Source organism: Somniosus microcephalus, chromosome 17, assembly GCF_052327205.1.
Source record: "Somniosus microcephalus isolate GS21.2 chromosome 17, FLI_Smic_1.0, whole genome shotgun sequence".
Classification (NCBI taxonomy): domain Eukaryota; kingdom Metazoa; phylum Chordata; class Chondrichthyes; order Squaliformes; family Somniosidae; genus Somniosus; species Somniosus microcephalus.
The window spans coordinates 72,253,057-72,277,881 of NC_141003.1; the positions used below are offsets into that span (position 1 = coordinate 72,253,057).

Genomic DNA, 24,825 nt, shown 5'->3' on the forward strand with positions numbered 1-24,825 from the left:
CATCTCTCACCTTGACTCTTATCTTCCCCATGGGGTATACTTTATGCCCCGTGTATGTCTGCAATACGAACTTGGTATCTCTTAAGGGTATATGTGAGAATAGCCGGTGGTAATCCCTTCGATTTATGACTGATAGAGCTGATCCAGTGTCCAACTCCATTTTCACTTGGACTCCAGCTATTTTTAGCATGACCCAGATAGTTTGTAGGTCAGCTTCCTTACTCACATTGTGAATTCTCAGGCTACCCAGCTCCTGGCCGTTTGGGTCTGAGTCCGAATTCCGTTCGTCTGAACTCTTCTCAGCCACCTTGTGTACCTTGTTGTACTTTTCCTGTGATGGCTTCCTTTGGTTGTTGGTCCTTTGGTTGTTGGTCTTCTTCCCTGACCGGCATACCTTAGCTATGTGACCCAGTTTGCCACATTTCCTACATTCCTGGTTCTTAAACCAGCATTGGTTCTGGTCGTGTGTTGTCTTCCCACAACGATAACATTTTGTTGTTGTCGAGGTAATTTGATCCACACTGAGTGCCGCTGTCTTTAGCTGCATTTCCGCAGTTCCCTTCGCTGCGGCTTCGTGCGATGCTGCAATAAGGACAGCCCTGTCAAGTGTAAGGTTGTTCTCTTCGAGTAGTCGCTTTTGCGTTCCTTCCTTTGCCAATCCGCACATGAACTTGTCTTGCAATGCCTCTGTCAGATTCCCTCCAAACTGGCAGTATTTCGCTAGTCTACGCAGTTCAGCCAAGTATTCTGCGTTGCTTTCGTCTTTCCGTTGCGTTCTCGCATAGAATTTGAATCGTTCCGCCAACATCAACGGTGTGGGGTTCAAGTGATCCTTCAGAACAGCCACAATATCATCGAAAGTCTGATCCACCGGTTTAGCTGGTGCTAGTAGATGCTTCAAGAGCCCGTATGTCTTCGCGCCCATCGAGTTCAGCAAGGTTATAGCTTTGTCATCTTCTTCTATTTTATTGGCCTCACAATAGATCTCAATGCGTTCCACATACGTGGCCCAGTCTTCTACCTCGGAATTAAAATCGTTGATGTTACCACGCTTAGGCATCTTCCTCTCTTCCTGATAACACCACGAATTATTTCTTTAAAATTTTTTTTTTTCCAAGATGGCGGTTCCCGCGAAAATGGCGGTTTCCCGCGCTTATCTTCTCTCCCCGCCCACTTCAATGGCGGTTTCCCGCTTCTGTCTTCTTCCCCGCCTAATGGCGGCTTCCCGCGTTTCTTCCCTGGTGGGAGGGGTACACTTTCCCCACGGGCGACGGCCGCTGGCTTTCAGGTTCACAGCCTGCGCGTCGGCTTCAGTGCTTTCCCTTTTCTCGGCAGGGCAACCGGCGCTGGGTACACCCCGTTGACGGCGAACAGTTTCAGCCGCTGGGCTGGCTCTCGCTCAGTTCCCCTTGCTCGGGCTCTGTCTCTCTCCCGCTCGCTCGGCTCTACCGGCGCTGGGTACACCCCGTTGACGGAGAACAGTTTCAGCCGCTGGACTGGCTCTCGCTCAGTCTCCCTTGGTCGGCTCTGCCTCTCCCGCTCGCTCGGCTCCCAATCGCGCCTCCCAGCCCTCTCGCAGTCCGGTGCTTCCCTCCCCGGCTGCGGCTGAGTTTATCTCTTCCCGCGCCTACGTTCCCGGTCGCAGCGCTTCGTGGCTTCGGTCGCTGCCCGGCCTTTTTCGCCGGTCGCGGTCTAGCTGTCTCACGACGCCGTTGCGTCCCCCAGCCTGTCTGTACCGCGGCTTCCTTGCTCCACGCTGCCCCAGTCTCAGCGCCTCTGGACCCGACTTCTGTCCGGCTCCTTTCCCCCTCGCCCGTGGTCGAGTGCACCGCCCTTATCCTCCGTTTATTCTTTTTACTTTCCCTTACTCACAGTCACCGTGGCCGCCTTGCTTCTCGTGCTGATCGGCTCACTCCTCACCATGGCAGAAGGGACAGTCAGTGCCTGTTGCTGATGGAAGTCTTTGTCTCTAAATTCTTCCTCCTTTCTAGTTCTGCAGCCTCGAGTTTTCTCCCAGCAGAACGACGAGGGCGGTTGCTTCTTCTCGACGCTCGTTAACTGCTTCGGAAGTATTGTTGCCGCAGGGTACGATCGGACTCGTCGCCACTGTAAAGTCTGTGAGTTGTTTAGTTAATTAATACAGACTACCAGAGTAACTTAAAACAGGACTTTACTATTCGAAGGTCAGGGCGAATCTGCCCAATAAATCCTGACACAACACTTATATACTGGTGTGGTCACCGTCGGTATTACAGTATACAGAAGCCAAACAAAGTAATGCCACACCTAAAATAGTTCTCTTAAAGGTGAACGGTTACATACAATAGTTCTCTTAAAGGTAGACGGGTACATACACTACACTGATAAACGTAAAACAAGACAACTGCAATCAATTGGCATTCAAATGGTTTGCAGGGGAACATTAATGCTGGGAAAAGTAGTTAAGCCTAAAGTTACAATCTCCCTGCATGTCCCTCTGTGGTAAAATCAGACCGACTGTTTTATGTACGTATAAATATATGCATCTATCTGCTGTGAAGGGCTCATCCGTGGAGCCAAGGAGCTGTACATTTTAACAAGGCACTTTCAGTGTAGATGTGCTCCACTGATGGACGTGCTCCATGGGGATCTCCCTGCATTACGCTCGCCACCGTTGTATTTTATAGCGTTCAACTTTATTAAGAGGCATCACGGACTATTATTTTGGGGCTTGTCCCTGCTGAGCTTTATAGCAAAACTCAGCAGGGGCATATTACTTATGTTTAAGTATCTATCCTCACACTGTTTCTTCAAGAAGGGCTTTTTGTTTTAGGCAGTGTAAATGACATCCCACAATAGGCAAATAATCAGCACACAAGGAAACGTGTCTATCACCACCACCTTTGGGACTGACTTCAGCTGGGTTTGAGAGGCATGTGGCCTCCTAATGCAAAAGTAAATTGGATTAATTCATGCATTTTTGACGCTGACCCCAGGGGAGAGGAAATCTCTATTGACTGGTGGTCTTAAAGCTTTATTTTGCTGGATCATAATTAAGACAACACAAGTGTTACCTTTTCACATGGATAGCCTTGTTCTTATGACTCAAAGGTTCCTGTTGAATACTTAAGAATTTATTTTATAAAATGCTAATTATGAAACAATTATTTCTGCTCAGCTTTACTCAACAAGCAGGAAGAAAAATTACACTGATCAAGGAGCGGATTAGTATAGAAGTGGTGATTCTTTGTTGAATTCTTCAACATGGCATTCTTTATCAAACTGTCAGATCCTCAGGCACTTCTGAAGAAAAAGGAATGTTTCAAATTTGATTTTTTCCCCCCTTTTAAAACCCTAGAGCATTTCTGTCAAAACCCTTTTATTTGGGTTACTTGAAAACAAAACTAAATGCCTAAAGGTTACCAAAGTCTCTAATTTTTAATACGCCATGTAGTCAACTTTTCATCAGCTTTCAGTTTCTGAGTCGTATCGCTGGAAAATGCTAAGAGCAAACCTGCAAGTGAAGAAGAAGCAAGGCTTAAATTTTTTTCAACAGTGAGCCATCAACAGTGTTTGGTGTAATCTGAATATGACCTACTGGAAAGCCAGCAGGGTTTACCAGGTGAAGATGCAGCTAATCTCTTGTAACTGAAGAATGCTAGAAACTCGATTGGTGTGCTTGTGCACTGTGGAGTGATCTGTTAGGGGTGTTTATTCTCCTTCACATTTCCTCATCTGGCATGTTCCCAATATCATTCAAGACACCTAGGGCAAGAGAGGGGAAATCCTTCCCTCATAAGGCAGGGAATGCCTTTCTCACATGCATTCCAGCAGATAGTCAAGAGCTGCATTGGCAGAGATTTCTGAACTGGTTATTAGCCGATTTCTCAGTGAACTAATGCATTTCCATCCCAATACTGATTAATCAGGCAAGTTAGCAAGTGTAAACAAAAATTGTTGAGAATTCGTCATAAGTATTCCCATGAAGTCCCACCAGTTATGGTCAGTCTCTCTTTCTCAATGAATTAAAGTGGAGCTGCTCGGATTACAAAGCTCATCAGTGTCAGCTTGGCTCAGTTGGTAGCAATCTCTCCTCTGAGTCAGATGTTTGCGGGTTCAAGCTCCATTCCTGGACTTGAATCACATAATCTGGGCCGTCACTTCCATGTACTATTTGAGAGCGTGCTGCACTGTGTAAGGTACCGTCCTCCTTCTGAAGCTCCAGTTGCCTTTTCAGGTGGATATCAGAAATCCTATGGTACTTTTTGAACAAGGGCAGGGAGTTCTTCGTGTGTTGATCAACTTTCTTCACTCAGCCAAAACAACCAAAAGCAGATTAACTAATCATTCATCTCATTACTGTTTGTGAAATCTTGTGTGCAAAATGACTGCTATGGCTGCAACACAGTGATTGCAATTGGAAAGTACTTTGTGGTGAGTGAGGCACTTGGGCCATTCTAGGATGTGATTAGAGGCTGCACAAATGTAAGTTCTTCCTTTCTGTTAGTATGATGTAATCTTCTGACAGAATGATGTTCTGGAGGCATTTTGAATTGACAAAGTTACTACTCACAAAGCTTCTCTTAAACTCTTCTAAACCCTCTCCTCCACAGGCATCCTTTAGTCTCATCAAATCCACCACCTCTTCAAGTACCTGCTAATATCTTTTAATCCCTCTCCTTACCTGGTGTATGTTATTCTGTAGATAGCTACCTCTTCCAGCTGAAGATGTCAACTGTTGTTGGGCTCTGATTCCTTCGATGGCAGTGCCCAGTAAGAGTTTCAGGCAGGAGAAGACCATTGGTCTGTCGAGCCCACCGAACCACAGTATTGCCTTCGTGTTTTTCTGATAACTCTGAATCCCATTTGTTGACAAGAATCCATCGAATATCGGTTATTCTCTCTGCGCTAAATGATTTGAATTAGTTTTTAATGAATAATATGAAGAAGTCACCGCGAGCACATCTGATGTTGCCACATATCTATGGTGCAACAAATTCTTTTTGATCATTAATCTTCGAGGGGGGGGAAAAAGCCAATCTAAATTAATGTCCATGAACATCAACTGGACCCTAAAGCGCTGGAACCGGAAGAGAAAGAGTGTGTTTGATTTTAGGAAGTTGCAGCTTGAAATTATTTTACTTGCAAGCAATCATGATCTTAAACCCTGTCGAACCAGATTACAGAAAATATCCAAAGGTGGTTGCTCTTTCCCATTTGTAACAAGATTTTTTTTTTTTAAACTAATAAATATTAGATTCAAAGACATCAAGGTAAATGCGACCTTTTAAGTAAAATCAATTTTCGAAAACGTTAACACCACGTACATTCAGGAGGCAGAACCTCATTTTCTCTTTAGGTTTAAAACCTGGACATCGTCTTGTACCAATGTAAAGTGCTGAAAAGTAAATGACTCTCAGCAACATTTCTTGAGTGTGAGAAACATGATATATCTAACATATGCACAGATGTTGAATTTATTTGTGCGAAGATGTACCCGACAGACACAAAATCCTTGCTATCTGCTACTAACAGGGATGCTTGTTCCAGTAAAATGACATATCTGACATGCATTGCTATTTCAATTCCAATGAAACACTCAGGCTGTGAGCCTGCTTGACATGCAGTACAAGAAAGCCAACCACTACCTGTGTAATGTCCCGTGCTTTAGAGAAGCCTGCATGCAAACATAAATCTTGTCATGTCAGGAACAAGGAAGGATTTCAAGTCAGAGAAAGGGGACAGACAGATATATCACCCAGAGCTGAGAGCACCAAATGCTGATGGCCCTTGACAGTGGCGGCTTTGGTGTGTTTAACTGCAGAGACCTGTCACTAAGGCGTGCTATAGTCAAAGGTATCTTAATACTGTAGTGACATCCTGCCCCATGGGTCTGATTTTCCATGTATGTGTCATTAATTGCCAACCAATGGAAGGTACATGTTTATCACTGTCCGTAATGCTGCCTTGTCAACCTGCATTCCAAGTTGTGTGTCACAGGAAGGTTCAAACATTGTAAGAGACATTCTAGACGGATACACTGTAATTTCTCCAGCCAAAGTCACGTCTAAACAAATCAGGCTTTCTTCAGTTATTACACCACAGCAAATTGTCAAGAATTGGATTTTAAATTTCAACAGGGAAAGGGAGGAAGAGTTAATTTGATACCAGCAGTTCAAAAACAAAGTGCAGCATTCTTTACATTATCACAGCAGATCCTGACTAGAAAGCTCTATGATTCACAAGACATGGCTCACAGCTCTCATTTGAACACAGGAGCTAGTTCAAGTCAATTGTTACCACACCGTTTGTTAAAACAGGTTTTTCTTTTGGGATGTTAACGGTAGCATTTGCATGGAGGGGGTCAAGTGTTTTTCCATTTCGGAGAGTAGTCAAAGCAACAGAACAGAGCATCTTCGAAAACATTTTCTATACATTATACACTGTTGTGCCTTCTCTAAAACTTGAGTGTAAGTTAAGGCAACTTGCGACCTCATTTACATACTTCCATGAATGTAAGAAAATCGTGCCTGCATTATCGTCACATGCATAACAGTCCAAGCTTAATTAGCTAAGGCTTTTCAGCCTTCTCTCTGCTTACACTTTATTTAATTTTCACCACTGAATATAAAAGACATAGAGTTCCTTGACCCAATAGTCAGCCATAAATCATAATGAGTTTATTTACTCTTGGCACTGCGATCATAGATTATTATACACACAATTTTACAACCAAGCTTGGTAACAAGGGATGACCCATCACAAATGAGATCCTGAACATTATTCTCTTCATTGCTATAGTACATGCCAAGGGGCCTACGTGACAGTTTGTTACCTGTACGATTTTTTATGCCAGTCTCACCAATAGTAACAATCAGGAACCTGAATTTTTTGTTAATTTATTCTTAAAATGTGTGTGGTACAGGCTAGGAGTATTTATTACCAAATCAGAGTTGCTTTGAGGGCATTAGTGTAAGACTGGAGGCACATGCAGGCCAGACCAGGTAGGGTTTGCAGGTTCGTTATCCTGAAGGACATTAGTGAACCAGTTGACGAACAGTTAACTGCCAACTGAGCTAAGTTAAAAACTGTGCTTTAATTTCAGTTCAGTAAAAAAAGCAATTTCTGTACGACTCACTACTATTACTTTATCCTTTTGTGACAGTGTGTTATGTGGGTAAGTTGGTACTTTGTGCATTGTGAAGTCACCAATTCCAAAGAAAAAAAAGGAAGATTGTAAAACCAAGGGACAGAAGGAGGAGGATTCAGGAGGTGGGTAAACTGCTTGCTTTTGGAGATGGTTTCCTTTTGCTTTCCAAGCTGCTCAGGCCTAGGAAGAGGCGGAAGAAACAGGGAGGAAGAAACTGATTTTTTAAAAACTGCTTTTGTGCCCCTGCCTCAGCTCATCTGCTGCTGGAACCCTCGTCCATGCCGCTGTCATTTCTAGACTTGACTATTCCAACGCTCTCCTGACCGGTCTCTCATCTTCCACCCTACATAAACTTGAGCTCATCCAAAACTCTGCTGCCCGTATCTGAACTTGCATCGAGTTCCATTCACCCATCACCCGCTGTGCTCGGTGACCGACATTGGCTCCTGGTCCGGCAACGTCTCGATTTTAAAATTCACATCCTCGTTTGCAAATCCCTCCGTGGCCTTGCCCTTACCTAGCTCTGTAATCTTTTCCAGCCATACAAGCCTTCAAGATCTCTGCTCTCCTCCACTTCTGGCCTCTTGCACATCCCTGATTTTAAACACTCCACCTTTGGCAGCCGTGCCTTCAGCTGCCCAGATCCTGATCTCTGGTATTCCCTCCCTAAACCCCTCCGCCTCTCCACCTCTCTCCTCCTTTAAGACACTCCTTAAAACCTACCTCTGACAAAACTTTTGATGACCTGTCCTAATATCTCCTTATGTGGCTCGGTGTCAAATTTTGTTTGATAAAGCTCCTGTGAAGCGTCTTGGGATGTTTTACTGCATTAAAGACGCTATATAAATACAAGTTGTTGTTGTTGCTGCTGCTGTTGCCCTGGGGAAAACGAAGGCGGCGGCTGAAGACGGGGCTGGTTGTCTGAGAGTTTAAAGGAGTTGTAAATACAAACCTTAGCCAACGCTCTAAAATTTGCATTTCCACAAGGGTCACTGGCTGGTCGTTACGACAATTATAGCTGCAAGTAAGATCCATGAACCCAACAAAGACCAGGCACCAAACCTGGAATCTTTCTGATGTCTATGGTTCAGTGGTTTAACCAACTGAGCGATCAGTGCACACTTCAACAAAAAAACTTGAAAAAGAAAAATTAACATAAGAAAGTTATGACAAAAAAAAGGCACTGAAGTGAACTGTTTGATCATTTGAAATTGGAACTGATGGTTCCCTCCCTCTCCATTTTCATCTGACGTGTGAGGTTTTGCAAAGATTAGAGAAATCGCCAGGAATAGACTAAGCCGAGTCAATATAAAGAATCAGAAGCCCGTCAACTCCAGTCTTTATTGAAAGATCGCAAGGCACCTTTATATCTACCAATTTCTTTCTTTTTTCTATTTCAGGTCAGAGAATTGTCGTCTCTTTTTTACACTCAGTGTTCGGAACCTGTCCCTAGAGCACGACTGAACTCCACTGTGCAATACGGAGTGCAGAGATGCAGCACCGCTGTCCCGGATTTACTTAATGGAACTCATGGCCTTAACCCTTGGGCACAAATGCAGAGCTGTCCTTTTCTGGCTTTCTTCAATGCCAGGGGCGTTACACGATGGAGTGCAGGCAGCGGAGGGAGAACCACACAACCGCTGTCAGCTGCACTCCTGCCGGGTAAATACACCTTTAAAAAAAATTCAGAAGCTAAGTTTTACCTCGTTGCAACTTGGGAAATGCCCGTTTTTGAATTTATAGTGCAGAAATCCGTATAAATACTAATTTTTCCTGACACAAAACAATATTTTCCATTTCATTAATCCAATTTTTGCCCTGGCCCACAAAGAGAAAAATAGCTGCCCCTAGTGGGAAGTTGCTGCATGGAGGCCCGGCATCATTTCCAGTTTTCTTGAGCTGTGGGGGTGGGGGACAAGTTTCCAGATACAGCAGTACCCAGCATCCAGTTGGTATATTGCTGCTGCAACTTAAATGGAAAATATTAAGCGTATCTGTCAAACATTACTCATTCTGTTGTGAAAAATCAAACAATTTGATGAATGTCACTTGGAAAAGTAAACACGTTTTTAAATGAGCTTGCAATTTATCTTGCTTCTGTTGATCATAACTCGCACCACTAACATTTCCACATTGGTGACAGATCTGATAAAGTAGTTTTAAAAGATGAAAATAAAGCTCTAAATGTAATAAGCACAAAATAACCATCCTGTTAAAAAGCTTAGCAAATCCAAATGAAAATTGGCTCCTGATTCAGATCCATTAACCTACGTTTGCTTGAAAACCATGTGTCACAATCTGAACACTGCTAAAGCACTGAGCCCTTATGTTGGCTCAGAGGCAAAATCTCAGTCTCTGAGCCTATATAGGCCCCAGGTTTAATCCCTTGTCTGTGCTGAGTTAACTAATTTCAATAAGCCTCAGTGTCCCTGAACCAAGGGCAAGAGAGGGAACAAAGACATGGGGGGCAGGGGGGAGGAATTGGAAGACAATCAAAGTTGCACAGAATTCACATAAAAATCCACTTTGTTGTCCAATTCAGATACTGCAAATATAATCCTTTTGCAAAACAAACAGAGACCATCAGATTCTGAAACATTACCAGATTTTTATTGAAATAAGTATTTTATATGCATCAAGGAGGTGTCGTTGAATTTGTACAAGACGCTTATTAGGCTACAGGCAGTTCTGGGTACATTAGAGAGAGGATTTTAGAGTCAAGGGAAAAGTACAGTGAAGATTTGTGAGAATGATACCAGGTATGAGAAGTTATAGTGATGTAGAGTTGCAAAATTACCAAAGTTTTTGAGAGGGTAAAGAGAGAAAGATTGTTCCCACCAGCTGTCAAATCAGTAAAAAGGGGTATAGAATTAGCATTATCACGAAGGTTTTAAAAATTTATTCATTCACGGGATGTAGACGTCACTGGCAAGGATTTATTGCCGTTCCCTAATTGTCCTTGAGAAGCCACCTTCTTGAATACAACCGAGTGGATGGAGTAGATAGCTACAGTTGAAGAACTAGCACCAGCACTGGCGCAGTGGGTCAAATGAGTTCTTGCTATAATTTCTATAATGGCGTAATTTTTTTCTGAAGAGTTTGGTGCAACATCAGAGAGGCAGTTAAGAGTCAACCACATTGCTGTGGGTCTAGAGTCATATATAGACCATATAAGGATGGCAAATTTCCTTCCCTAAAGGGCATCAGTGAACCAGATGGGTTTTTATGACAATCTGGTAGTTACATGGTCACCATTACTGATACTAGCTTTAAATTACAGATTTATTCAATTGAATTTAAATTAATTCCCCAATTTAAATTTGCCGTTTTAACAGAAAATGCTGGAAACACTCAGCAGGCCAGGCAGCATCCGTGGAGAGAGAAACAGAGTTAACGTTTCAGGTCTGTGACCTTTCGTCAGAATTGGAAAAAGTTAGGGATGTAATAGGTTTTAAGCAGGTGCAGAGGCAGGGAACGGGATGGGAGGGGAGGAAGGAACTAAAGGGGCAGTCTGTGCAAGGATGGAAGGCAGGAGAGATTAAATGTTGCAAATGGGGATGGCAGCTTGTCACTTTAATTCTCCGCTCCACTCCCACTCTGACCTCGGCCTCTTACACTGCTCCAATGAAGCTCAACGTAAGCTCGAGGAACAGCACCTCAGCTTTCAGTTAGGCACTTTACAGCCTTCTGGACTCAACACTGAGTTCAACAATTTCAGACTATAACCCCTGCCTCCATTTTTTCAGGGGGCAGCTGTTGATGATTCTGCCATCGCCTGCTAAGTGTTTCCAGCATTTTCTGTTGTTATCTCAGATTTCCAGCATCCGCAGTATTTTTCTATTAAATTTGAACTCATGACTGGCTCATTAGTCCAGGCTCTGGATTACTAGTCTAGTAACATAACCACTATGCTACCGTACCCTTAAGTATTGAGGCAGCGACTATATTCTAATTCCAAAAGGAATTGGCTAAGTATTTGGAAAGGAAGAATATGAAAGGATACAATAAAAAGGCAGGGAAACAGGATGAAGTAGATAGCTACAGTTGAAGAACTAGCACCAGCACTGGCGCAGTGGGTCAAATAACTTCTTACTATAATTTCTAAGTAGTATGGAGTTGTAGCGGTACCACCGAGTGTCCCTTACTTATAGGACATAATTCCCTTTACCTACGTTGTATTGAGTTTGCATGTTCGGGCCGTTGCCCCTTTAAGAACGCGAGCCGGCCCAGCTCGGACTCCCGCGGTAATCGCCGGCCCAGCTCAGCCTCCCGCTCCCGCGACTTCAGCCGCAACGGCCAGTTCCAATGCCGGATGCCGGGTAAACGTGATAACGCCATGACGCGACCGCCCCAAGCGCGGGCAAACGCAATGACGTCACGTGATGCCCTAAGCGCGGGAAACGCGATGACGTTACGACGCAAACGCGATGATGTCATCGTGCAAACCTCCGGACTGCCTAGTCAGTCCTCGTGGGGTCCCCACTGGGGAAAGACCTGTTCCACGACTCTCCTGCATCGTTCTACGTTGTTTGCTGTAATTCATCTAATTCAACATTAAAATCCTGTTTGTTGTTCTTCCGAGTCAAGCTCCGTTATTTGTTAGGAATACACCTATTCCGACAGAGTAATTTTTTCTGGAGTTTGGAGTAACATCATCCAGCAAAAGTTACTTTGTATTTTCATGGTGAGTCCAGCACAGCCCTACTCCAGATAAATTAGAACAGCAGACATTAGCAATTAAATTTTAAAAGTTTCATATTCTTTACTTGGCAAGCTATCGGGTAGAAGTAGAATTGCAACATAAGCACCAATTAAAGTATATTGTTCCTTTAAACAGTGAATGTTGACACAATCATGGGAACTAGCTTGAAAGAAGTACTGCATGTAATTTTCCAAGGGAACAGACTAAACTCTTACAGTTGAAGCAGGCTGTCTGAAGCACCCTAGGTTTTTTATGTCTCTGCTGTGCATATTACATAAGAACATAAGAAATAGGAGCAGGAGTAGGCCAAGCGGCCCCTCGAGCCTGCTCCGCCATTCAATAAGATCATGGCTGATCTGATCCTAACCGCCAATCTACTATCACAGAACCATCTCCTGAATCTAACAGAATTAGACACACGAAATAGGAGCAGGATCAGGCTGCACGGCCCCTGGGCCCGCTCCGCTACCCACAGGGCCATGTCCGATCCGAACCTAGACTCATGTCCAAATTCCTGCCTGCTCCCCGTAACCCTTTATTCCCTTTACTTCTAGGAAACTGTCTATTTCTGTTTTAAATTTATGTAATGATGTAGCTTCTACAGCTTTTTGGGGCAGCATATTCCATGGACCTACCACCCTCTGAGTGAAGTAGTTCCTCCTCATCTCAGTTTTGAAAGAGCAGCCCCTTATTGTAAGACTATGCCCCCTAGTTCTAGTTTCACCCATCATCGGGAACATCTTCCCCGCATCCACCCGATCCAACCCCTTCACAATCTTATATGTTTCAATAAGATCGCCTCTCATTCTTCTGAACTCCAATGAGTAGAGTCCCAATCTACTCAACCTCTCCTCATATGTCCATCCCCTCATCCCCGGGATTAACCGAGTGAACCTTCTTTGTACTGACTCGAGAGCAAGTATGTCTTTTCTTAAGTATGGACACCAAAGCTGTATGCAGTATTCCAGGTGCGGTCTCACCAATACCTTGTACAACTGAAGCAATACCTCCCTATTTTTATATTCTATCCCCCTAGCAATGAAAGCCAACATTCCATTGGCCTTCTTAATCACTTGCTGCACCTGCATACTAACCTTTTGAGTTTCGTGCACCAGGACCCCCAGATCCCTTTGTACTTCAGTACTTTCCAGTTTCTTGCCATTAAGATAATAACTTGCTCTACGATTTTTCCTGTCAAAGTGCATAACCTCACACTTTCCAGTATTGTATTCCATCTGCCAAATCTCTGCCCACTTACTTAGCCTGTCTATGTCCCCTTGCAGGTTTTTTATGCCCTCCTCACTCACTACTGTCCCTCCCATCTTAGTATCATCTGCAAACTTTGATAGGTTACACTTGGTCCCCTCCTCCAAATCGTTAATATAGATTGTAAAGAGTTGGGGACCCAGCACTGACCCCTGCAGAACACCACTAGTTACTGATTGCCAGTCCGAGAATGAACCATTTATCCCAACTCTCTGCCTTCTGTTAGATAGCCAATCCTCTATCCATGCCAGAATATTACCCCCAATCCCGTGATTTTTTATCTCAAGCAATAATCTTGTGTGGCACCTTGTCAAATGCCTTTTGGAAGTCTAAATACACTACGTCCACTGGTTCCCCTTTATCCACCCTATATGTTACTTCCTCAAAGAACGCCAGCAAATTTGTCAAACAGGACTTCCCCTTCATAAAACCATGCTGACTTTGTCCTATTAAATTATGATTATCCAAATGTCCTGTTACTGTCTCCTTAATAATGGACTCCAATATTTCACCTAGCACAGATGTTAGGCTAACCGGTCTATAGTTTCCAGCCTTCTGTCTACTGCCCTTTTTAAATAAGGGCGTTACATTAGCAGTTTTCCAGTCTGCTGGGACCTTTGCCGAGTCCAGGGAGTTTTGGAAAATTATTACCAATGCATCCACAATCCCTACCGCCACTTCCCTCAAGACCCTAGGATGTAAGCCATCAGGTCCAGGTGATTTATCCGCCTTGAGTCCCATTATTTTACCGAGTACCACTTCCTTAGTGATTTTGATCGTGTTTAGCTCCTCCCCCCCCTATAGCCCCCTGTTTGTCCAGTGTTGGGATATTCTTAGTGTCTTCTACTGTAAAGACTGATACAAAATATTCATTCAGTGTTTTTGCCATCTCCATATTTCCCACCATTAATTTCCCGGTCTCATCCTCTAAGGGACCAACATTTACTTTAGCCACCCTTTTTCTTTTTATATAACTATAAAAACTCTTACTATCTGTTTTTATATTTTTTGCTAATTTACTTTCATAATCTATCTTCCCTTTCTTAATCAATCTTTTTGTTATTTTTTGCTGTCTTTTAAAGTTTTCCCAATCCTCTATCCTCCCACTAGATTTGGCTACTTGTTTTTGTGCCCTTGTTTTTAGTCGAATACTATCCTTAATTTCTTTACTTAGCCACGGATGGCTGTCTTTTCTTTTACACCCTTTTCTGCTCAGTGGAATATATATTTTTTGGAAGTTGTAAAATAACTCCTTAAATGCACACCACTGATCATGTATCGTCTTACCCTTTAATCTATTTTCCCAATCCACTCTACTCAATTCCGCTCTCATACCTTCATAGTCTCCTTTATTCAAGCTTAGCACGCTTGTTTGAGATCCAACCTTCTCACCCTCTAATTGAATATGGAATTCAACCATGTTGTGGTCACTCATTCCAAGGGGATCCTTTACTAGGACATTTTTAATTAATCCTGTCTCGTTACACAGGACCAGATCTAAGGTTGCTTGCCCCCTGGTTGGTTCAGTTACATACTGCTCAAGAAACCCATCCCTAATACACTCAATGAACTCATCCTCAAGGCAGCCCTGCCCAATTTGATTTGTCCAATTAATATGATAGTTAAAATCCCCCATAATTATAGATGCTCCCTTATTACAAGCCTCAACTATTTCCTGATTGATACTCCGCCCAACAGAGTTGCAACTGTTCGGAGGCCTACAGACTACGCCCACTAGTGTTTTTTTCCCCTTATTATTCCTTACCTCCACCCAAACTGTTTCATTATCCTGATCTTTTGACCCAATATCATTTCTCTGTATTACAGTGATTCCTTCCTTTATTAACATAGCCACCCCACCTCCCCTACCTTCCTGCCTGTCCTTCCTGATCGTTAAATAACCTGGTATGTTTAATTCCCAGGCATTGTCACCCTGCAGCCATGTTTCTGTAATGGCCACAAGATCATACCCATATGTAGTTTATTTGTGCCATTAACTCATCTATTTTGTTACGAATGCTATGTGCATTCAGATAGAGAACTTTCAAATATGTTTTGTGACACTTAGTTCCTGCTTTTGCCCTTTTTATTACTTTACCTTTTACCCCATACCTTCTGCCCCTTCCTGACACGCTCTGGTTTTTAATTTCCCCACTGCTACCTAAGTCTATGACCTTCTCTGTTGTCATTTTTATTATTTGCTCTCTAGGAACCTCCCCCCCACTAGTTAGTTTAAAGCCCTCTCAACAGCCCTAGTTATATGATCCGCCAGGACTCTAGTCCCAGCACTGGCCAAGTGAAATATTAATTACTCTCCCTCACAATATGAAGGCTCAGACAATCCTGCAAGCCAGTCGTCTCAAGTGAGGTCATCAGTCATCAAACAAAACATCTTTTCATATGGGAGAGCTTCGGTTTTGCCAACATTAAGCACATCCTCATCATCATGTAGGAAAGGCAAGATTGGATTTTCCAATTGGTGATCAAAAAATCCAGATTACTGTTTTGGGGGAGGGGTGAATTAAGTGTTTGGTTGGTACTGATATTTACAGTTCAGTAAAGTTCCAGGTTTAATCTCTAGTTAGTGCGGTGTTAGGTGATGTTAGCTGGAGTACCCTGTATTACAACTCGGTTCTCCCTCTGTAGGGGAGAGCAAATTATAGTCCGGTCTCAAGCCCAACTACTGTGCTTGCATGGATGCTGCGTCAAGCCACAATTAGGTTTGGCTCTGATCCTCCCTTGCAATAGCCAACACTCATTGTCCAGGCTCACATATGAAGAATGGCCATGTGAATAACGTACTACCGGCACCTGCGGAACCACAAGCCAGTCCAAGTCAATGGGGAGAGGAAAAGAGCAGGTGAATACATTTGTAAAATAAAATTTAAAACAGTACCAATGTTGAATCTTGCTCTTTAACAATGGAACATCGCTTTTGCCAAAATCACTTTAAGAATGTCGGAGGCAGCCAAGACATTCAGGTCTTTTACAATGGACAGCAATTTGTGAAATTGTGACTCAAACCATGTTGAATTGTCATGGAGCTCTGGATTATTGTTAATGTCTGTTTGCAAATAAGAAACACTGTAGTTATAGCTCCCAATTATAAATGGCTGAGGAACAGATAATGATTCATAATTACTGTATATCTAACATTTTACTTCTGGGAATTACCAGAGGTCCTTCGAACTATCACCCAAGCCATTAACATTGTCTTTTTCATCTCATATCACGATTAATTTGTATTCAAATTTGTTTTAAAACTGAAACGCCTTATAGCAATAGTAGTTTAGAATGAACATAGGAACAGGAGTAGGCCATTCATTCTCTGAGCCTGTTCCAACATTCAGTTAGATCATAGCTGATCTGTATCTTAACTCCATTTACTCACCTTATCCCTTATTATCCTTGCCTAACAAACATTTTTTTTTTTTTTTTAATTTGTTCCTAGGATGTGGGCGCCACTGGCAAGGCCAACATTTATTGCCCATCCTTAATTGCCCTCGAGAAGATGGTGGTGGGCCTTCTTGAACTGCTGCAGTCGGTGTGGTGAAGGTACCTGTACTCCCACAGTGCTATTAGGGAAGGAGTTCCAGGATTTTGACCCAGCGATCAATCTCATTTTGAAATTTTCAATTGACCTACCCACAACAGCTTTTTAAGGGAGAGTGTTTCAGATTTCCACTACCCTTTGTGTGAAGAAGTTCCTGACATCAGCCTTGAACGGCCTAGCTCTAATTTTAAGGTTATACCCCCTTGTTCTGGACTCCACCGCAGGAACAGTTTCTCTCTCTCTACCCTATCAAATCCTTTAATTATCTTAAACACCTCAATTATATCACCCCATAATCTTCTATACTCAAGGGAATACAAGCCTAGTCTATGCAACCTTTCCTCATAATTTAACACTTTTAGCCCCGGTATCATTATGGTGCATCTGCGCAGCACCACCTCCAAAGCCAATATATCCGAGGTGAGGTGCGCTGAACAGAACTGAACACATTACTCTAGCTGCTGTCTAACCAGAGCTTTATACAACTGTGGCATAACTTCCACCCCTTGGTATTCCAGTCCCCTTGAGATAAAGACCAACATTCCATTGGCCTTTTTCATTTTTTTAAATGAAGCCACAGCTTTGACTGTTGAGTGTACTATGAACTGAACCAAGCTATAAAGCAAAGGTCATTTGGTTTTATTCCTGAAAGGCCTACTCTATTGACAAAGGAACATGAAAAAAAATCACAGGGTTCAGTAATCACAGTGCTAGTTCCACTGTGTAGCCAACAAACATGCACGCTTAGAACGAGGTGGTATCTGTTAACACCCTATCGACATGAATGGCTGAAGCTCTATGACAAGATTCCAAGCTGTAATGACAGAAGCTGGAAACAAATGCAATAACACTCGCCCCTCCCACCCGGCATTAACTATGCCCGTTAGCTGAATAGGCAAATGAACATTTAATTAATATTAAACATCTCCCTGATCTATTTTGTTATAGTGCGGTAATATTCTGAAAGTATTTTTTTCAGAAGGAGCCCAAGTCAAAGTCACACTGGCCTCCAATCCACAAGGGCTATTTGGTTAAAATAAACAGACTTGAATGATCTGGTGTACAATCTTTTGTGACAGTTAATCTCATGCTTACTCGCAGCTACAAATTAATGTATGCTTACTCTATTTTTTTTTAGCATTTCATCTGCTGTCATCAAAAGGCAAACCATTAACCTGAAGGCTTTAAGATCTGTCAAGCAGCATCAAGGACAAACACCCATACTGTCAGAAGAATTAAAGTCTGATAACAACATAATAGTTACATTTGAGACATTTTTTGCACTGACCCAAATATGACAGATAAAAGCCCTTATGGCAAAGTCATTATTCGGCAATAGTTAGTGTTTAATGCATCAAAAATAAAGCTGACTTATTTGAGATGACATTATTTTTGCTAGACAAACTTAAGAAAAAAAGATCATTTCTCTTGCCATCATCGATAGTCTGGCCACCATCAGCAGTCTCATTTACTCACCATTTTAGCAAAGTTACGATCAATCAAGCTGATTTCAGACTGAGGAGGAAAATAAAAATCACTTGAGGATCCTCTGTCACTCCACCAGCTATTCCATGTAATTGTAAGTTTTTTTTTTAATGAGAACCTTGGTGACACGATCAAACTTGAAATGAGCACAGGACATGACAAAGAAAGAAAGACTTGCATTTATATGCAGGTGTGGAGATGCCGGAGTTGGACTGGGGTGGACAAATGTAAGAAATCACACAACACCAGGTTATAGTCCAACAGCTTTATTTGAAATCACAAGCTTTCGGAGCGCTGCTCCTTCTTCAGGTGAAGTGGAGAAATGCATAAAGACACAGCTTATATAGTCAGAGAATCATGTCAGATGTTTACAGGTAACCTTTCCAACTGCCATTTATCGCACCTCGGCAGAGAGATAATCACAGCAGTCAAAGGTGTGAATGGTGTCCAAACAGGTCAGTCAGGGAAACATTACATCAAAGAACAATGGGGTGGGGTCACAAGGGGTCAAATATTGCAGATGCTGGGGTCTGTATGAAAAACAAAAAAAAGACAAAAAACATTTTTTTGGCTGGAAATCACAGCAGGTCCGGCCGCATCTGTGTAGAGAGAACAAGCCAATGTCGACTCGAGTCTGGATGACCCTGCATCAGGTGGGGTTACATGTAGCGTGACATGAACCCAAGATCTCGGTTAAGGCCGTCCTCATGGGTGCGGAACTTGGCTATCAGTTTCTGCTCGACGATTTTGCGTTGTCGTGTGTCTCGAAGGCCACCTTGGAGAATGCTTACCCGAAGATCGGAGGCTGAATGTCCTTGACTGCTGAAGTGTTCCCCGACTGGGAGGGAACACTCCTGCCTGGTGATTGTTGCGCGGTGTCCGTTCATCCGTTGTCGCAGTGTCTGCATGGTCTCGCCGATGTACCATGCTCCGGGGCATCCTTTCCTGCAACGTATGAGGTAGACAACGTTGGCCGAGTCACATGAGTATGTACCATGTACCTGGTGGGTGGTGTCTTCACGTGTGATGATGGTATCTGTGTTGATGATCTGGCATGTCTTGCAGAGGTTGCTGTGGCAGGGTTGTGTGGTGTCGTGGTCGCTGTTCTCCTGGAAGCTGGGTAATTTGCTGCGAACGATGGTCTGTTTGAGGTTAGGCGGCTGTTTGAAAGCGAGTAGTGGAGGCGTGGGGATGGCCTTAGCGAGGTGTTCGTCGTCATCGATGACATGTTGAAGGCTGCGAAGAACATGGCGTAGTTTCTCCGCTCCGGGGAAGTACTGGACGACGAAGGGTACTCTGTTGGTTGTGTCCCGTGTTTGTCTTCTGAGGAGGTCTATGCGATTTTTCGCTGTGGCCCGTCGGAACTGTCGATCGACGAGTCGAGCGTCATATCCCGTTCTTACAAGGGCGTCTTTCAGTGTCTGTAGGTGTCCATCGCGTTCCTCCTCGTCTGAGCAGATCCTGTGTATTCGCAGGGCTTGTCCATAGGGGATGGCTTCTTTCACGTGGTTAGGGTGGAAGCTGGAGAAGTGAAGCATCGTGAGGTTGTCCGTGGGCTTGCGGTAGAGTGAAGTGCTGAGGTGTCCGTCTTTGATGGAGATTCGTGTGTCCAGGAATGAGACTGATTCTGAGGAGTAGTCCATGGTGAGTTTGATGGTGGGATGGAACTTGTTGATGTTATCGTGTAGTCTTTTCAGTGATTCTTCGCCGTGGGTCCATAGGAAGAAAATGTCGTCGATGTATCTGGTGTATAGCGTTGGTTGGAGATCCTGTGCAGCGAAGAAGTCTTGCTCGAACTTGTGCATGAAGATGTTTGCGTATTGGGGTGCAAATTTGGTCCCCATGGCTGTTCCGTGTGTTTGGGTAAAGAACTGGTTGTCGAAGGTGAAGACATTGTGGTCAAGGATGAAGCGGATGAGTTGAAGGATGGCATCTGGAGATTGGCTGTTGTTGGTGTTGAGTACTGAGGCTGTCGCAGCGATGCCGTCATCGTGGGGGATACTGGTGTAGAGTGCCGAGACGTCCATCGTGGCGAGGAGTGTTCCTGGTTCAACTGGTCCGTGGGTGCTGAGCTTCTGTAAGAAGTCTGTAGTGTCGCGACAGAAGCTGGGGGTTCCCTGTACGATGGGTTTCAGGATGCCCTCGACATATCCAGAGAGGTTCTCACACAGGGTTCCGTTGCCTGATGCGATAGGACGTCCAGGTGTGTTGGCTTTGTGTATCTTTGGGAGGCAGTAGAAGTCACCCACGCGGGGAGTACGTGGGATGAGAGCATCTAGGATGCTTTGAAGGTCTGGATCGAAGGTTTTGATCAGTCTGTTGAGTTGGCGGGTGTGTTCTTTGGTCGGATCTGCGGGTATCTGCAATATTTGACCCCTTGTGACCCCACCTCATTGTTCTTTGATGTAATGTTTCCCTGACTGACCTGTTTGGACACCATTCACACCTTTGACTGCTGTGATTATCTCTCTGCCGAGGTGTGATAAATGGCAGTTGGAAAGGTTACCTGTAAACATCTGACATGATTCTCTGACTATATAAGCTGTGTCTTTATGCATTTCTCCACTTCACCTGAAGAAGGAGCAGCGCTCCGAAAGCTTGTGATTTCAAATAAAGCTGTTGGACTATAACCTGGTGTTGTGTGATTTCTTACATTTATTTGCAGGACATCCCAAAGCGCTTTACAGCCAATGAAGTACTTTTGAAATTTAGTCACCGTTGTAGTGTAGGAAACGCGGCAGCCAATTGCGCACAAACAGCAATGCGATAATGACTGGATAATCTGTTTTTGTTCTGTTGTTTAAGGGATAAACATTGGCCAGGGCACCGGGGATAACCCCTGCTCTTCTTCGAATAGTACCATGGGATTTTTTACATCCACCTGAGAGAGCAAGCGGGGGCCTCGTTTTAATGTCTCATCCGAAAGACAGCACCTCCAATGGTGCAGCGCTTCCTCAGCACTGCACTGGAGTGTCAGCCTAGATTTTTGTGCTTAAGTCTCTGGAGTGGGACTTGAACCCACGACCTTCTGACTCAGAGGCGAGAGTGCTACCAACTGAGCCACGCTGACAAGGTAGATCAGAAGTTTGAATAGTTCACATCAAGTTATAAAATTGTCAGGGGAAGGAAAGACTTAAAGTAGTAAGGTTGCACTAGAGTTCTGAGATACTGGGAAACAATGCATTGAAGTAGGAGGCTGTGTTGAGTCTGGATGATTCCAAGAGAGAGGCTGATCATCCAAGACAGCGTACTTCAGCTTCGTTGGAGCAAGAACTTCTATTGTCCACCATAAAGATGAGGATCCTCTGGCTGAGAACATAATTGTAGAGAAATAGTTTGGAAGGCTTTCATGCGAACATATGAAATTAACGGGCAGGAAAAGACTAGCTGGTCCATTCAGCCTGCCGTAATTGAGCCCGAGTCTAGCCTTTCGATGGCAGTGAGGCAGCTCTTAAGGTAGAGATGCGCAGGGAAGGATATTCAAGAGGCTGTTTAATTGTGGCTTAAATAGCACTGTTAAATCAATTTCAGCTTGCATCTTCCCCAGATGGAGCCAGCAAACCCGAAGGTGAACAGCTGGTTTAAGCTTAACTAAACATATACTCAGCCACAAGAGCAGTGCCTGTCAACTTAACAAATCCAGAACGCTCAGCACCACCACCGCACACATGAACATGTGCATGTACAACAGCAACAACAACCTGCATGTTTATAGCTGCTTTAATGTAGTAAAACGTCCCAAGGAGCTTCACAGAAGCGTTATCAAACAAAATTTGACACCGAACACATAAGGAGATAAAAGGACAGATGAAGAAAAGCAGGTTTTAAGGAGCGTCTTAAAGGAGGAAAGAGAGGTAGTGAGGCGGAGTGAGTTTGGGGGTGGGGGGGGGGCAGGGGAAGAGGGAATTCCAGAGCGTAGGGCCTCGAAAGCTGAACTGGCAGAGCCTCCAGTGGTGGAATGATTAAAATCGGGGATGCGTACGAGGCCAGAATAGGAGGAGCGTAGAGATCTCGGGGGTTGGGCGGGGGGGTTGTAGGGCTGGGGAAGGTTACAGAGATAGAGAGGGGCGAAGCCATGGGGGGGGGATGTGAAAACAAGGATGAGAACTTTAAAATTGAGGCGTTACTTAACCAGGAGCCAATGTAGGTCAGCGAACATAGGGGCGATGGGTGAACGGGACTTGATGGCTACTCCCATCGTGTCAATCACAGATAAGGTCATCTCTGACCATAACCTTATATCGCTCTCAACCCACAACCCCCTTCCACCCCCACCCCGCAACAATACTTCCCTGTGTCCGCCCTTGGAAAAACTTTCACCCAAATCACTTACGAAATCCCAACTGTCCAGGCTTTGGCCCTCCATTAACTACAGCATTTCTGCAGCTAACGAGCTGCTCAACCACACCCTCATCACCAGCTTTAATGCCCTAGGCCCTATAAAAACTATTACTCTCTCTCACCCTGGCCGTTCCCCCTGGTACGGCCCTCATTTCCGCTCCCTTAAGTCCAAGGAATGCAGATTTGAACGGAGATGGCAGACAACTGGTTTAGCCATTCACGGCCAGGTCTGGCAGGCCAGCATTACCGGGTCCTGCTCTCGTCTGCCAAAAATGCTCACTATTTCAGGATCATTCTGGAATGCAAAGATAACCCCCCGCTTTTTTTCTCTATTGCAAACCATCTTCTTAAATCTCTCTCCCCTGTCGTACCCACCCTTACCTCCAACAACAACTGCAAGGAGCTCATGGACTTTTGTCTCTAAGATTGAGGCCATCTGATTGGCTGCCTTTGCCACTTCCCTTCCTTCCCCTAGCCCACCGGGCCAAACTTCCTCTAAGATTCCCCCCTGCCCTAGCCCTGGACTCGCATCTTTCTCCAGTTTCTCTCCGATCTCCCCTCATGCCCTCTCCGAGCTCATCTTGTCCATGAGACCCACTTCTTGCTCCCGCGACCCTATTTCCACTAAACTGCTGACCACCCAACTACCTTTTCTGGCTCCCATGTTAGCTGATGTTGTTAACAGTTCTCTCTCCTCGGGTACTTTCCCCCTCTCTTTCAAATCTGCCATCACCACCTCTCTCCTCAAAAAAACAAACCTTGACCCTCCGTCCTTGCAAACTACCGCCTCATCCCCAACCTCGCTTTCCTCTCCAAAGTTCTTGAACTGGATGTTGGACAAGCAGTCAGATAATTTAGAGACAGCGGAGGGGTCGAGAGGTGTGGCGGTGAGGTAGAACTGGGTGCAGTCCATGTACATGTGGAACCTGATGTTGTCTTTTTGGATGATGTCGCCGAGGGGCAGTATATAGATGAGAAATAGGAGGGGGCCAAGGATAGATTCTTGGGGAACCCCAGAATTAACGGTGCGGGAGCGGGAAGAGAAACCATTGCAGGTGATTCTCTGGCTATGACTGAATAGATAAGAATGCAACCAGGCGAGTGCAGTCCCTCCCAGATGGACGACCGTGGAGAGGCGTTGGAGGAAGATGGTGTGGTGAACTGTGTCATAGGGTGCAGACAGGTCGAGAAGGATGAGGTGGGATCGTTTACCACAGTCACATAGGATGTAATTTGTGACTTTGAGAAGAGCCGTTTCGTTACTGTGGCAGGGGCGGAAACCTGATTGGAGGGATTCAAACATGGAGTTCCGGGAAAGATGGGCATGGATTTGGGAGGCGACAGCATGTTCAAGACGTGGGAATAGGGTCGAGGGAGTAGGAGGTGGGTCTCATGGACAAGATGAGCTCAGAGAAGGCACGAGGAGAGATAGGAGAGAAACTGGAGAAAGACGCGAGTTCAGGGCTAGGGCAGGGGGGAGCATTAGAGGAAGTTTGGCCCGAAGGGCATGGGAAAGCGAGGGAAATGGCAGAGGCAGCTGAATGGATGGTCTTAATCTTAGTGACAAAGAAGTCCCTGAGCTCCTTGCAGTTGTTGTTGGAGGGGAGGGTGGAGGAGGCAGGGGAAAAGGTTTTAAGAAGATGGTTTGCAGTAGAGAAAATGAGTCGGGGGATATCTTTCCATTCCCAGATGATCCTGGAATTGTGAGCAGTTTTGGTAGAGGAGAGCAGGACCAGATAGTGCTATATGTGGTCCAGCCAGATCTGGCGATGAACGGCTAAACCAGTTGTCCACCATATACGTTCCAAGTCTGTGTCTTTTGGACTTAAGGGAGCAGAGATGAGGGCCATACCAGGGGGAACGACCAGGGTGAGAGACAGTAATGGTTTTAATGGGGACTAGGGCATTAAAGGTGGAGGTGAGGGTGTGGTTAAACAGATCAGTAGCTGCAGAAACACCATGGTGAATGGAGGGCCAAAAGCTAGACAGTTGGGATTTTGAAAGTTCAGTTCTAAGTGAATTGGGAGTGGTTTTTTTCCCCAGTGGTGGACACAGAAGGAAGTAGGGTTGGGAGGGGGGGAAGGGGAAGCAGGTGGAGAGTGATACAAGGAAGCGATCAGAGATGGCCCTTTCTTTGATTGACACGATGTGAGTCGCAAGGCCACGCGAGATGTCAAGGTCAAGGGGGTGGCCGTGAATATGGGTAGGGGACTTTATATGGAGGGAGAAATAAGGGAGAACAGGAAGACAGTGAACTCAGAGACGAGAGAGAGCATGATGAGCTGAGATGGAGGCTGAAATCACCGAGGATGAGAAGTCTCTCGGTGCAAAGGCTGAGGGAGGAAAGCC

General features: G+C 44.6%; 1 protein-coding gene and 1 long non-coding RNA gene across 2 annotated transcripts in view; one reads left to right on the top strand and one right to left on the bottom strand.

Annotated features, from left to right (window-relative positions):
- exoc4 (exocyst complex component 4) overlaps positions 1 to 24,825 on the bottom strand; it is a 565,674-nt gene that overhangs the window by 273,343 nt on the left and 267,506 nt on the right. The window lies entirely within an intron of this gene.
- Positions 8,448 to 18,024, top strand: LOC147105858 (uncharacterized). The gene is made up of 3 exons (XR_015081604.1): positions 8,448 to 8,791; positions 16,549 to 16,652; positions 17,789 to 18,024. It is a non-coding gene; the product is annotated as an uncharacterized LOC147105858 (long non-coding RNA).